This window comes from Bombina bombina, chromosome 3 (assembly GCF_027579735.1).
Source record: "Bombina bombina isolate aBomBom1 chromosome 3, aBomBom1.pri, whole genome shotgun sequence".
NCBI classification, from domain to species: domain Eukaryota; kingdom Metazoa; phylum Chordata; class Amphibia; order Anura; family Bombinatoridae; genus Bombina; species Bombina bombina.
Window position 1 is genome coordinate 1,057,237,993 of NC_069501.1, and position 16,515 is coordinate 1,057,254,507.

The following is a 16,515-nucleotide window of genomic DNA, read 5'->3' on the forward strand; positions in this document are numbered from 1 at the left end:
AAATGTTGAGACAAATGTTGACTAATAACTCAAACTATGTTGGACCCCCAGTTGAGTTTCTTTTGCATTTGGTGGAATTCTGCTTGGAGAAAAAAATGTTTTAATTTGAACATGAATATTTTTTGCAGACCATGGGCACGACAATGGGGTCTAATATGGCCCCATCGTATGCCAATATTTACATGGCTATGCATGAGCAGTTTAATATCTTCTCCAAGCAGAATCCCATCAGATTGTACCATCGATACATCGATGATATGTTTTTTATGTGGAGTGACACTTTAAATAGTTTTCACATTTGGTTCGAGAGTTTGAATTCCTTAGAGTCCACCATAAGGTTCAAAATGGAATGTGATAGTAACAAAATACACTTTTTGGACTTAGAAATCTACAAGGTACAGATAGAAAATAGTTATAAGTTACACACTACTCTATTTCAGAAGACAACTGACAAGAACTCTATCTTACACTATATTAGCTTCCGTCCTAGATTTCAGCGTGATGGGGTCAGTTCTTCGTAGCTTCTGCAGGTCATGCGTAATAACATGGATGACAACCACAAGAAGAGGCAATTGACGGAAATGTCATTACGTTTTCTCCAACGAGGATATCTATCTGAGTTAATTACAGAACAATGTAAAAAGGCAGAACGATGGACACAAGAAGCTCTAACTACTAGGAGACATACAAGTGTTGATGATAAACGCCTGAACTTCATTACTACCTATACTCCAGGTACTAAACTCCTGGCATCTAACATCAAGAAGAATTGGAACATATTGTCTGAGGATACCAGCTTCCCGTTTTACAAAGCCCCACCACCTAGGTTGGTTTACAAGAGGGCGAATAACTTACGGGACCGTCTGGTAATCAATGATCCCATCCACTGTTATGACAAACAGATGTGGCTGCCTAAGGGTAAACAAGGCTGCTTCAGTTGTGGAAGCTGTGTAACCTGTGACAGCTTACTGACAGGGAACTCTTTTCATAATCCTCATACAAATAAGCGGTTCACCATCAGACACAGGCTTACGTACACCTATGAATTTGTGGTGTATATCATCATCTGTCCTTGTTCTTTTTACTATGTTGGAAAGACTGTGACATCCTTCCGGGAATGACTTGCCAATCATAAATCAGCAATACGACAAGCACTGGAAAAAGGTCGCTCAGACCAGCCTGTCTCAAGGAATTTTCTGAAAGCAGGACACTCAGTATCTATGTTAATGTCAATATTGATTGACCACGTCCCACGGCATAGACGAGGGGGTGACAGAGCACTAGCTCTGCTATGACTTGAGTCAAGATGGATTTTCACCTTGGACACAGTTGTGGAAGCTGTGTAAATTCTGGCAGAATTTATGATTTCTTGGCCATTTTTCAGTGATTATGAATGATAACACAAAAACTTTTCTTTCACTCATGGTTAGTGTTTGGCTGAAGTAATTTATTATCAATCAACTGTGTTTACTCTTTTTAAATCATAATGACAACAAAAACTACCCAAATGACCCTGATTAAAAGTTTACATACCCTGGTGATTTTGACCTGATAACATGCACACACGTTGCCACAAAGGGTTTTGAATGGCTATTAAAGGTAACCATCCTCACCTGTGATCTGTTTTCTTGTAATTAGTGTGTATGTATAAAAGGTCAATGAGTTTCTGGACTCCTGACAGACCCTTGCATCTTTCATCCAGTGCTGCACTGACAATTCTGGATTCTTAGTCATGGGGAAAGCAAAAGAATTGTCAAAGGATCTGCGGGAAAAGGTAGTTGAACTGTATAAAACAGGAAAGGGATATAAAAAGATATCGAAGGAATTGATAATGAAAATCAGCAGTGTTCAAACTCTAATAAAGAAGTAGAAAATGAGGGGTTCTGTTGAAACCAAAGCACGGTCAGGTAGACCAACTAAAATTTCAGCCACAACTGCCAGGAAAATTGTTCGAGATGCAAAGACAAACCCACAAATAACTTCAGGTGAAATACAGGACATGTGGTGTGGCTGTTTCAAGATGCACAATAAGGAGGCACTTGAAAAAATATGGGCTGCATGGTCGAGTCGCCAGAAGAAAGCCATTACTACACAAATGCCACAAAGTATCTCACTTACAATACGCCAAACAGCACAGAGACAAGCCTCAAACCTTCTGGCACAAAGTCATTTGGAGTGATGAGACCAAAATTGAGCTTTTTGGCCACAACCATAAACGCTACATTTGGAAAGGTGGTCAACAAGGCCTATGATGAAAGGTACACCATTCCTACTGTGAAACACGGAGGTGGATCGCTGATGTTTTGGGGATGTTTGAGCTACAAAGGCACAGGAAATTTGGTCAGAATTTATAGCAAGATGAATGCATTATGTTATGGTAACTAGCCATAGAACAAGCTATTATGCTATTGTTCGTTTCCAGGTTGAGCGCTTTTCTCTTTTTATTTATATATTGAACATTATCAGAAGGCTCCTGAACTGAAAAAAGTATATCACCTCACTGACGAGGCCCACAATAGGCCGAAACGTACATCTGGGGTTTTGCTGTTTCTTTCGTTCAGAGAGGGATTGCCTGGTATTTTGGGGCTAGACTGTACTGTGAAGTCAGGATCAGACTGATATGCTTCAGGAAAGTTCTTCTCTGTAGAAGGCACATGTTGAGCAAAAAGAGGCTGCTTCTTGGGTGGTAACTAGCCATAGAACCAGCTATTATGCTATTGTTCGTTTCCAGGTTGAGCGCTTCTTTCTTTTTATTTATGCAAATTATGACATTTTGGGAAGTCTCACTAAGTGTGATGCGGGAATCCAGACGTGGACCCGTTGCTCAGTGTGCCTAGAGGGATATGGCTGCACCTCACTGACAAGGCCCACAATAGGCCGAAACGTACGTCTGGGGTTTTGTTGTTTCTCTCGTTTAGAGAGAGATTGCCTGGTATTTCGGGGCTGGACTGTACTGTGAAGTCAGGATCAGACTGATATGCTTCAGGAAAGTTCTTCTCTGTGGAAGGCACATGTTAGCAAAAAGAGGCTGCTTCTTGGGTGGTAACTAGCCATAGAACAAACTATTATGCTATTGTTCGTTTCCAGGTTGAGCGCTTCTCTCTGTTTATTTACATATTGAACATTGTCAGAAAAGTCTATCACTGAACTGTAAAGTTCTCTCAATACATGAGGAACAGAAAGGGATTGGTGGTTCCACATTGGCATCAAAACATAAAGTACATGTAACGTCTTGCAGGGCCTCTTGGTCCATCTTTATTCACAATTTGAGCAAATTAAAATTGGATAAACCTATATCTTAACTTGAAATTACCTCACAAAAAAAAAAAATTACTGTGTCTTTAAATGTTAAATGTAAATGTTTTTATTTTGCTTTACAATAAACAGCAGACAATCTCCACACCTCAGCTAAGCTTTGCTGAGGTGCCTACCTGCCACCGGAGCATATATTTCATTTCGTCATCAGGAGATTAGTAGATCAACCCAGGGCCCTAATCAGGAGGTTAAAAGCAAATAAGAATTCTGAAAATCTGTCTCATACATTAAAGAAATCTAAAGGAAAAAAAAAACAAGTACAAATTCTGCTGATTTGTAACCAATGACTCAGTAAACAGACACAAGGTTTGAGGTAATCCTATATACTTGAGACTTATGTGAGCAGATATAAGAAAGAATACAACCTTTCTAGAAAACTAAAAAGGAAAAGGTTGAATTGTCAATGAGAAAGCATAAAGCATCAATGAATCACAAATACTGATGTGAAAATCATCACCATGCCCTAAAAAAGGAACCCTTCTTAGAAAAGTGTCAACATACTGGAGAACTAAAATAAATTATCTAGATACACAGAAAATGACAAGGTGTAATATTCTAAAGCGGCCACCAGATGGCAGCAAAGCTCCATAAATTGTCATGACATGAGAAAGTCTAAACCCTGTTTCAAAACGAAAATACCTCAGTGCAGACAAAAAAAAAAAATTCTCATAACATGACAGTGGGAATTATGAGCTGCTATAAATGCAGTTAAAAACACATAGGGAGCACCTAAAGAATCCCAAAACATAACGGTGGGAAACATAATAGGAACTGCCAGAAGGCAGTCATGTTAAAACATATAGCTAACATAACTTATGCACAGTTACCTAGAGCTAAAAAACAAACAAAAAACATTTAATAAATCGTTAGTTTATACATATGAGGAGACAAACCCTCTAAAAAGAAGAAGTCCAATCCAACAATGGAGTCAGAGAAAAGCGCCCAAATTAACCAATGCTACTTACAGGCTGAAAAAACATAGGGGTACACAGTCTTTTAAACTAAAAAGCTGCTCCCAAAGGAACCCCTTCTGCCTACAAGATCGAAAATAGTCTAGTGGAGAGGGCTCTAACAAGCGGTTATGTGGTCTCTCTCTGAAGAGAAAAGCTTCCAGGTAAAATCAGAGGTGAGAAGCCAGATTGCAGGGGCACCCGTTACTTACGTCCACCGCAACAATCCTAGAACCTGTTCTGTTAACAACCTGAACAGATTACAGCTTTGTGCAATCAGATTATCTGTATTGCCTACAAAACTGAACACAGTAACGTACTGCACTGAGGCGTTTATCATACATTGTGCTGACACAAACATGCCTAACTGGTAGGAACAGCTCCACAAATAGGACCGTAGGGGTATAGCAAGACCTAATATAATGAGCAGCTCGCAAAGTATTCACCAGAGCGCGCCAAAAACCACTGCCATGAGGCGGGAAAAGTCGCGGGAGAACCGTCACTGGAAGCAAAAATGGTGCTGCCTATATACAAAAGGAGCCCCTGCCATGCCAATTACTGGTGACAAAAAAAGTTTAAAAAGCACACGTATAAAGCACTGAATAAACAAGCACCTATGAGCAGTCCCAATATACAAGCTCTAAGGCTGGGTCATGATTGAACATAATCCTTAACACACCCAATGTCATTAATTTTTCTGTCTCTCTAATGCGGCTGCCTGTGACGGATCAACCACCAACTCACAGACCCAGCAAACAGTGACAAAAAAAATATCCGGCAGCAAATATTAAAAGAAGTTTATTTCTTCACATCAAATAGGTAAAACGCATGGAGTTAACGGCTGACGCGTTTCGTGCCCCCCCCATTGGGGCTTCATCATAGACTAAGGATATTACACCAGTGACCATCTTATATAACGGCCACAATTCATTACCGTATTAACTCTAATACACACACACACACCATTAAAAACAGTAAATATCACAGATTATTCAAGTCCTACTTTTGCTGAATATCAAATTAAGGAACAAATTGATGTGCATATATAACAACTACAGTGGTAATAATAACACATTGATTCAAATTCATACCTGTTAGTATGGCAAACATATTATATTTTTATATATATATACGATAGCATGAATGTATTTGAAGGAAAGCTATTTGTTTTTAGCTGTTCCTATTTATGGGAAGCACAAGGAGTGTATTACTCTCTAAGTGCTGACTTAGAGCACTTAGAGAGTAACCAAACCCACTAGTAGCATAATGCATAGCAATGTCTTACCAATCATACTAATATAAATACAGATATGAACATATATAAACAAATGTTTCAACTTCTACCTCTGCCAACCTGTGATTGATGTTACCTTTATGTCTATTTAATGTTATTATTTCTATTATTGTTATCGCTTTTATTTTTGTTTTTTATTTTTTGTTTTTATTTTAATTCTAATTATTAATTCTTTATCTTTATTATTCACCAAAATTGGGATGAAACAGAAAATCTTGTTTTTAAAGATAACCACGTCATTCTCATTTCTTCAAGAGCTTCGTCACCAATGATGAATATAAATAATAGAATATACACCTCAAAAACAGACCAATTAGATATATAAAGAGACTAGTCCTGAAAGAAATGGGGAACTAGAGATCATATAAAAAAACTTGACAATAGCTTACAGTGGAGGAAACCTATACAAAATAGCTAATGTCCCATTCAAGGTTCAATCCCGTAGGAATCCTGGACTTGAGCTTATATATCCAATATAGCTCCTTTTTGTCAAGTATTTTCTATCTGTTTCCTCCCCTGTGGGGGGGATCTTTGCCGCATCAATAATTCTTACTGTAAAGTCCCCACTATTTGTAAAATGAAAGAGATTTAAGTGTCTGACCACTGTGGAATCCTTATTGACATTTTTAACATCATTTACATGCTCTCTGATCCTCACATTCACCTCCCTTGTCGTCTTACCTACATATTGTATATGCCAATGTTTACACTCTAATATATAGACGGCAAATGTAGTTTTACAGTTTGCTTAAAAAGATATATCATAAGTCATTTCATCTACAGATGATCTAAATACATTAGGTACTTCCATCATATTGCACGTTTGGCAGGTTCTTGCTCCACACCTAAAATTCCCTTTCCTCCTTAGCCAATGATCACCCTATTGCTTGATATATTAGAAACCAAGCTGGGGGCCAATTTTGATACTAAGGTCATAGTTTTTTTTGGAACAAATTTGCATTTTTCGATATAACTAGGCAAAACACTGTCACCTGCCAAAATCGGTAAATTCCTTTTTAAAATTTTCACTATCTGCAGAAATTGTGTAAATACAATATTATCCCTGCAGCTATTGTCAATTATTTTATCTCTATTATTCCTAATGATCATTGTACTAACTTACAACTTATTCTCTTCTAATTTTGCTTGATTATATTCTCTGGCTATCAGTCTTTTGACCAATTCATCTGCTTGCTGTTCATAAACGAAGTCATCATTGGTGTTACATTGTATTCTAATAAACTGACCCCTTGGTATGGCACGGACAAGATGTGGGGGGGTGACATGGAGAATAGTATTCCCCGCAGTGGGTTTCCTGAAAGTTCTAGATACTATTCTTTTATTCTCAATGTCACCCACCAGTGTCACATCCAGGGAGTCAGTCCTAACAGTATCAAAACCTCCAATACATTTTAAGCACATGTCATTGTCATTTAGAAAATCAAGAAACAAACCAAATGATGTTTCATTAAGAGACTCATCATCGATTAAGATCAAATTGTCGATGAATCTCTTATAGTAGAGAATTTTGTTGGTATGACTCATATGATCACTGTTGTAGATAAATCTTAGCTCCCAGTAGCCGACATACAAGTTAGCAAAACTGGGGGGCGAACTTCGCACCCATAGCAGTGCCACAACACTGGAGGTAATATTTATCATTTAAACATTAGAAAATTATGAGTCAATACAAACTAAAATAGAGCAAATAAAAACCTTAACTTCCCTCTCATATGCTGTGAATTTGTCTAAAAAATATCTTACAGCTCTTGCATGGGGTATGCAGGTGTACAGAGAAGCTATGTCTACAACAACCCAGGAGTATCCTTTATTCCATTCAAATTCCCTAAGACTCTCAAGAAGGTGGAATGAATCTCTCAAATAGCTATACAAAAGGACTGGAGGATGGAATCCAACCACTCAGTAGGGTCCCAATGCCCGATACAATGGGCCTCCCTGGAGGCCGCTCAGGATTCTTGTGCACCTTCGGCAAATAGTGAAACAACGGAGTAATAGGAAACTCAGGAACCAAATGAGAGATATCTTCTTGTCTAAAAACACCAAGATGGATACCATCATCAAGTAACATCAGCAATTGTCTTTTAAATACAAATGTGGCCCCCAGAAGCCTGATTTGTATTTACCTTACCTGTTGATGGTGGTCAAGCTGTCTCTTGCACGTTTGTGGAAGCAAACCACACTCCCCACCTGGAGTGATATATCTAAGACCATGACTTACCTAGAAATGATGGAGTGCCCCATTTTCACTTCAAACAATAAGATACAGATTCACTGCCAAGCCTGGGAGGTTTGGGAAAAATTTAAATAAAACTTTGAGATGAAGGTCCTTATGTTCTCCTCCTCCTTTTCGTCTCTTCCTCAGTTTATGACCTCTTTTTCTTCTTCTTCTTCCCCTTCTTTTCCCTCCCCCACTTTACTTCCATCGCCCCATTCCCCTTTTTTTTTTCCCCCTTCCCTCTCCCTTTTTCTTTCGTCCCCTCCCGTGTATCTGCTAGTCTGACACAATTTCTACATTACTACTTTACATTCCCCCTCAGCCCCCAATAATCCATAATAATTTTCATAATTTTTTTAATCTTTTTTTTTGACAATTATAATATTTAATTCGACCCATAAGTCCATGCCTTCCTTTTGGTCCTCTTATTATCTTGGTTGGAGAATTTTATACAGGTGGATATCATGAATGGTTGGATGCTGCCTTATAGACTATTCCATATATTGAACTGATGATTATTTATTGTTATTGTTTAGCAACATCAATGCCTTTCTCTTTGCTTGTGCTTGTCGTTAACCTAATATTTTTGTTGCCTTCTTGGACATTTATTGTTGTACCATTGATATTTGTCAATAAAGATTATCTTTAAAAAAAAAAATTACAAACGTGGGATTCCCACTAATTACCTTATATGTCGATGTATCACCGAGTTGGCGCAGAGCCTCTTCAAAGTAATCATTCTTGTTAAGAAAAACAATATTATCTCCCTTATTGGAGCTTCTAAATACTATGTCATGATTGCTCTGAAGCGACTTCAAAGCCAACTTCTCTGATCTCCTAAGGTTTTGTCTAACTGGTTTTTTAGAAGATGCAAGATTAAGAATTTCTCTTTCTACAGTCTTCTGAAAACTATTTATAGCTGTATCCCTAAATTGAATCGGATAAAACTCTGACCCAAGCTTTTTATATCCTAGAGGTTGCAAATGATCACAAATTGTGTCATGTCCCTCCTGCAAATCAATCAGGGTACCTAATGCACATGCATCTTTAAATGACATTTCATTCTGAATTATTGCATAATCTGCATTAAAACCATTAGCATTTTCTTCACTTCTTAAGAGTGAGTTTTCTACTTTTATGACAAATCTGTTGACATCCAATAAAGTATTAAAGGGAGAAAAATATTTTGTTGGGGTAAAGCCCAACCCTTTGCTCAAGAGATTTGTCTGAACTTCACTCAAAATATAATTAGACAAATTAATCACATTGAGGTTCATTGGTCCCAATTCTTTGTTGCTCCCTTTCTTTTTCTTCTTGGTTTTGGATCTTCTGACCCGCCTAAAGGTATTTTTTTCTTTTTTCTGTCCCTTCTTTGCTTCTTTCTTGGAATCCTTGGGGTGTACAACCAAGTCCTCACCCTCAGTGTCATCAGTGCTGGCAACCTGTGCAGAATGAGAAGACAAAGAGGACACAGAAGAGGAAGGGGAAAGAGAAGATGTGGCAGATTTCTGAAGTTTCCCCTTCTGTTGACGTGAACAACACTTTCTTATTATTCTTATTCTTCAATATGGGTTTAGGAATCTTCCCCTTTACATCATCTTTCTTCGCCTTGTCACCCCATTTCTATCCTCTATTTGGATTGGGCTTTCATGTTTTCTTTTGGAATGTTGGCCACTGATATACTTTATTGGCTTCATAGTCCAATCCATCTCTATGAAATTTTTCACCCTTCTGTTCAGCCAAAATAGCATCCAATTTATCCACATGTTCTTTCATGACTTTTTTCTGTTCCAGAAATTTTTCATGCACCTCAAATTTCTTTAGTTCCTTTTCAATCTCTTCCATTCTCTCTTTAAGGTTAACCCTCTTCTGTTGTTTACAACAAATTAGTATCCTTAGTAATTTGATTGAACATTCAGAGAGCGCATCATTCCATTCCATAATTACATCAGGATTTTCCACCTCAAAGATGGGGAATTTATTTAATCTTAATCCCCTTGGAATTTTATTAAGCTCAACGTAATGTTCAAATGCCTCAATGTCCTATGTATGTCAGTCTTAAATCTGTGATTAATAATTTCTCCAGTGCTTTAAATTGAGACTCCATGCAAGGGCTAAAACCTTCAGACCGTTCTGCTTAAAAAACACGTCTGAATAATTCCCTTCTTGCTTCAGCATCGTATAAGGAGCTTATCACATGTATAAATATATATCAATGTGATCACTGCCTTACATTAAATAATCCTGTCCATGTGCAAACTGCCTTTTTTACCAAATGAAATATACTGCACTTATAGAGAGTGAGTGTTCACATCGAATCCCTTAGGAAATAAACACGTTCCTAGCACCACTGATGTTAAGCTTAGCGTAACACATGTAAGCAACCATATCGCTTATTTGAAACTTGATCAGTGGCTTTATAACTTAACTGTCACTTAATGCTATTCATGCAACAAAAATATATACGTAACAGCATAAATACTTTTTACCACTGTCTGTTGTCACATCGCTGGTGTCAAGGCTCTTTCTGTGTTCCAATGGGAAGATGGTAAACTTCACGCCACGTCTCTGTGAGTGAGTCAGGCAGGCAGCATGTAATTTAAACAGCGAGCAGTGACCTCCACACTAAGAGGTGATGTCGCAATAAAATAAAACCTACCCCAAGGTATTCTGATATAGTACCTGCCCCTACAGATTATTAAAATGGCAAAAGTCCCCCACCCTTAGCCACCAAGCCATCCCTCACTTATGGGATAAGGCATCCACTTCACTTCATCCTGACAGGGACCTTGGCCTTCTGCTGCAGGAACTTTTTAGGCGTGTCAGAAAACACAAATTCTGACAGGGACCTGTAGAACGAGAAAGAACAAAGTAACTAACTCTGACTTACTGCAAAAGGGGTAGCAAAATGTTAAAAGTAAAGCAAAGACATCCTCGCCGCCTTTTAACTGCTAAAAGCCACTACTACTCTTACTCAAGAGATTGACGTGGACACAGCTAGACCCCAATCCTTGCTTGCAGGGAAAAGTACCCATAAAAAGGATTACATTTCTTCAGACACATCTTTGCACAAATTTCATTGACAGAGGCAAAGAGAATGACTGGGGATTATGGGTAGGGGAAGTTACACTTAACAGCTTTGCTGGGGTGCTCTTTGCCTCCTCCTGCTAGCCAGGAGTTGAATATCCCACTAGTAATTGGAATGACGCCGTAGACTCTCAATGTCATAGGAAAGAAATCTCATTTTATTTATCTCTTATTTAGAAGATAATATTCTAATTACAGAAAGAAATACATGACAGTGAACCATAAAAACACTGGCAATGATACTAGATATGCGAGAATAGAAAAGCATAAACATTGAAAATGCTAATTATAATGATTATGAACCTGACATTGATCCTCAAATTGAGAATCCAAGGCTCGACCGACTAAGCTATCAGCTTAGTCAAAGAAAATAAGAAAACGGACTTAATAAGGATTTTGAGTTACACCATTTCTTGTAATTATACCCCTGTGATATCTTGAATATATCTATCTTTATGATACCCAGAATGAATCAACACCGACTGCCGACTCATTGTATAAATATATCAGGATGAAGTTATAAGTGCAGGATAACTTTAGCGCGAGGTATAGGATAGCGATAAAATATCTTGTTTGAAACCATCTGTTATACACACTGATACATTCTAACTAATTTGGATAGCTTTATAGAAGATATAGAATCACACTATACAATTAGTTAAGTACAAACAGTCTGTTTATAAGATTTCCATAATCTCTTTACGCTATCATGTAGATATTATAGTTTTTATGTAGTAATAAATACGGATTACTGTTGTTTTTCTCTATGTTGGTAAATGTGTCATTAAGATCAAAAAAACGATATTGCAAAAGGTGCTACAAATAGTATTCACCAGTATGGTATACAATAGGTTTGTATATTATTTTTATCATGTAATTATTTTTATCATGTAAATATTCAAAATAAGTATAGTATACATAGAATAATGAGTTGTCTGTGAAATATTATTTCCCTTAACCATCATCTGCATATATATTCGCAAATGTGTTCCAATTTCACCTTAAAAGGTCCTATATTTTAAGACAAACGTATACTGACCTCTTTTGGGACTATATGCCCATTCTCAAAATGGAGGACGATATACCGGATATCCGGTTTAACGGATCCTAAGGATTTAAATAAAACCATTGGACATGCACACACCATTCCTTGATAAAGCTTACTAGCGAAACGTACGACAGGATATACTCCTTCTCTGCGTCTGTTCAAGTATCTGCACACCTAAAGAGAGCGCAACCTATGCTGGTCACTAAGTGGGAGGTTCTGTGGTTAAGTTTCTCCATTCCTATCCACTGACTTTTGCACTGTGTTTAGCTCATTGGAGCGATAACTGAGATTGTATTGCCTGATCCTATCATATATGGTGTATATGCAGGTCTTGTGACGCTTTTTATATTTATATTTTAATAAATCCTTTTATTCAAATATCCTGTGAAAGCAACTGTTTACCCAACAGTATAAAGTGGGTGTGCGCATTCACCTGAGCTTGGTTATAGCTCCAACCCATGTGAGTATCCATTTGTATACAAGTATTTTGCATTCGTTTGGACACTGTTACAGAGTTACGCTATGTGGCACAATTTTGTTTCCTTTCTATGAGAATGAAACAAGAAAGATCAGAAGATTGAAGATTCTAAGGAAGAACTTACATATCCTTATGTGAACTTTATACACATTCCTTTTTTGTATTTTATTATCACATTTATTTGCTTTGTGATATCGTCGTATTTTGTTATTAAAGAAAATAAGTACCTACTAGAATGCTATAAAAATTCCAGATAAGAAACAGTCTACAAAAGAGATGAATAAGATCTCCTGCTAGAAAAAGGATTTCACATTCTTTATATTTGCATATCAATAAAATAAACTCTGAAGCATAAAACCTTGGAAATTCTTAGTTATCAAGTAAGAGAAAATTGACAAATATATTGACTAGGATAAATATATATATATATATATATATATATATATATATATATATATATATATATATATATATATATATATATATATATCTTCACCAAAAGACAGAAACAGACCAGGATTTTTTCAAGCGTGAAGTCAAATTTATTGACGTTTCGGGGAGTAAACCTCCCCTTTCTCAGAACATAAAGTGTATACAAACACACATGCTTAAATAAGCTTACATACACAGACAGTAACCTCCTATTTCCTGTTCCAAAAGGTGGCAAAATTACATAATATCCAGTGTAAAACTAAGTGAACCCGGACGTTTTAAACAACAATCACTTCCGGTGTCTGCACAACTTTCTATACTCCATTTACAATATTATAAAACATAAGCCCAACTTCTTAAAACATAACTCGTGCTTTAAATGAACAAAACATAATTGTGTATGTATGTAACATAAACCTGGTGTAACTTTCTCATATTGATTCCACCTTGCCGACAGTCTACCAGCTACTTACCCGCGTCCGGTAACCGGAAGTGGCGTCACTTCCGATGTCATACCGTTCTCACATTAACCAATATACATGTGCTATGTCGGTTCCACACTACAATCTAACTTAACACATCACCATAATATAAAATAGCACCTTAAAAGAACAGGTAATATTTGAGTTGACAATGAATACTTGAATACCTAGGGTACTAAACAAAAATCACACATGGCAAAACAGTGCATTGGCAATATCTTACAATAAAAAAGCTTGGAAGATGGATGCTCGTAAACAAAGTACGAGTTTGGCGATGGGCATATATACAAAAAACCACTAACATTGGTTATGTACTACAAGGAGAATTACCCCTCTTACTGTTGGATTTGAAACAATGCAACGTGATCATGATCAACGATTCATGTTGTACAATTCAGCGATACAGATCAACCGTAAACTACAATGTGCTAAGTAGTGTGAGCAGCGTAGCTATAGTGTGCATGGGTCGTATTAGGAACGATAACACTGCCACCAAGGTCTAGGGAGTGAAAAGCCATTGACAACATGAATTGTGATGATCCACTGCAACACACTAGACTGTAGAAAGGGGTAGGTATCCTGCCAAGAGGCGGAAAGCCACCCCCCCAGTCCCCATCCACAACCTGCAGGTGCTAAGGTCCTAGCTGGCCCATACACACACTACTTGCTACAGAACTTGGTTCTGCATCTAGTCAAAGCACCAAAGTCCGGTGGAGAGTTGAGTCCCTTGGAGTTTAGCATTCCTAATCAGAACATCCATTCTGCCTCTCTTCTTAGTAGCAGTTTATTCCTATCTCCTCCTCTGGTCAACTTTGGAATGTGGTCAATGAGAATAAACTTGATTGCAGATACAGCATGCTTTGCTGCCAGCCAGTGGCGTGCCACTGGTTGATCAGATTCCCCTTTCTTGAGGGCTGATCTGATAGCAGCTCGATGGTTAGCCATTCTTTCGCGTATAGTTCCTTGAGTCTTTCCTATGTAGTGTAGATCACATGGACAGATGATCAAGTAAACTACAAATGTAGTAGTACAGGAAATTGGATGATTGATGGTGTATACTTGGTTTCTATGTGGATGATTAAACTTTTTAGTGGCTATCATAGCGTTGCAAGTTGTGCAATTGGGGCACCAAAAGCATCCCTTTCGTGTGCTTTTACTTTCTTTGTTGGTATAACTCTTAACCGGATCTGTAATAACCTAGGTCCTTGAGGTTAGTACTATGTCTGTATCCGACCAAGGGGCGAGTATTCTGTACAAATTTCAATTTAGGATCAGAAAGTAGAATATGCCAATGTTCCCTTATGGTCTGTCCAATCTTAGATGTACTGGGTGCAAAAGGTGTTGTAAAAATGACATTTTTATCAAGGTCCTGTTGCTGGTCCTTCTTCCATAGAAGTGTGTCTTGTATGATATCCTTGATCTGTTCTTTAACAGCTTCCAGAACTGTGGAAGGATAGCCTCTTTGGGCAAATCTATTTTTCATCTCTCATACTTGTGATTCTCCCTTCTCTCTGCTAGAATTGGTTCTAATCGCCCTTATATACTGAGATTTAATGATCCCTTTAACCAGAGATGGTGGATGACAGCTTCAGGCCATCAGTAGGGAGTTGGGATCTGTTGGCATAGAGTACAAGGTGGTCTTAAGCCCTGTCTGTTCCTTAGTAATCATCAAATCCAAAAATTCAATATTTCACCCCACAATGCTGAGCGAAAGCAGGGGCCTCTTCAGGAATCTCCATCACCGGTGTCTCTAGACTTTTGTTGGTTTTTGGTAATGTGGGCGTAACTACCTTAGTACTTCCATTTCCAATCATTGGTTACTAAAGCCAAGCCTCTTTCAATGTTACCATATTATAGTCTGGAGAGATATACGTGATACATTGTATTTAAAAATCGCCACATCAAACCAGAGCCTATGTGCACTATTATACAAACATTGCTCTTTCTAATTTCACCTATTGGGATAGTCGGTTAGTTGTATAGTGTTATATTTGAACCAACTTATTAGAAGATATGTATCAGTATTCTACAATGGTGCGCAAAAAAAACAACAACTGTGCTATCTGCACACCGCAATCTTGAGGGGGTTGGGGGACAAAGGTCTAAGGAAAAAAAACCCTATTAAGCGCCCAAATAAAGGCCAAGGGCCCTCTTCCAAAACCTGCTAAAACCCCCCCCCCCCCCCCAAAAAAAAACAGATCCATAATCCTACCACGGGGATAAATTATCCTGTTGGTAACTGCAGGATATCAGTCAGACAGCCATTCACCAACACTCTTACTAAGGTTTACATAGACACAGTATTAACCCCAGTCCTACCTTGAAGGGAAACAATCCATTACAGGACTAAATCCATTTTTCTGCAGACAACTATCTTTGCTTCCTCCTTGTTAGGGGCAAAGAATAACTAGGGGAGTATGGGATGTGGGAAGAACTTAAAGGGACAATCAACACCAGAATGTTATTTTAAAAGATAAGGAAATATATGCTTACCTGATAAATTTGTTTCTTTTACGATATGAAAAGTCCACGGATTTCATCCTTACTTATGAGATATCATGAGGCAAAGCGCTCCACAGCAGAGCTGCATAAATAGCACCTCCCTTCCCTCCCACTCCAGTCATTCGCCCAAAGTTAGGAAAGAAAGGAAAAGCCAATGAGCAGAGGTGACTGAAGTTTGAACAAAAATAAAAACCTGTCTCTAGAAAAATGACAGGATTGGCCGTGGACTCGTCATATCATAAAAGAAACAAATTTATCAGATAAGCATAAATTTCCTTTTCTTTTACAAGATACGACGAGTCCATGGCTTTCGTCCTTTCTTATGGGATACAAGACCAAAGCAATAGGACACGGATGAAAGGGAGGGACAAGACAGGAACCTAAACGGAAGGCACCACTGCTTGAAGAACCTTTCTCCCAAAAACAGCCCCAGACAAGGCAAAAGTATAAAATTTGTAAAAAGTGTGAAGAGATGACCAAGTTGCAGCCTTACAAATCTGTTCAACAGAAGCATCATTTTTAAATGCCCATGAGGAAGCCACAGCCCTAGTAGAATGAGCCGTAATCCGTTCTGGAGGCTGCTGTCCAGCAGTCTCATATGCAACACGGATGATACTCTTCAACCAAAAAGAAAGAGGTAGCCGTAGCTTTCTGACCCCTATGTTTCTCAGAAGAAAAAAAAACAACAAAT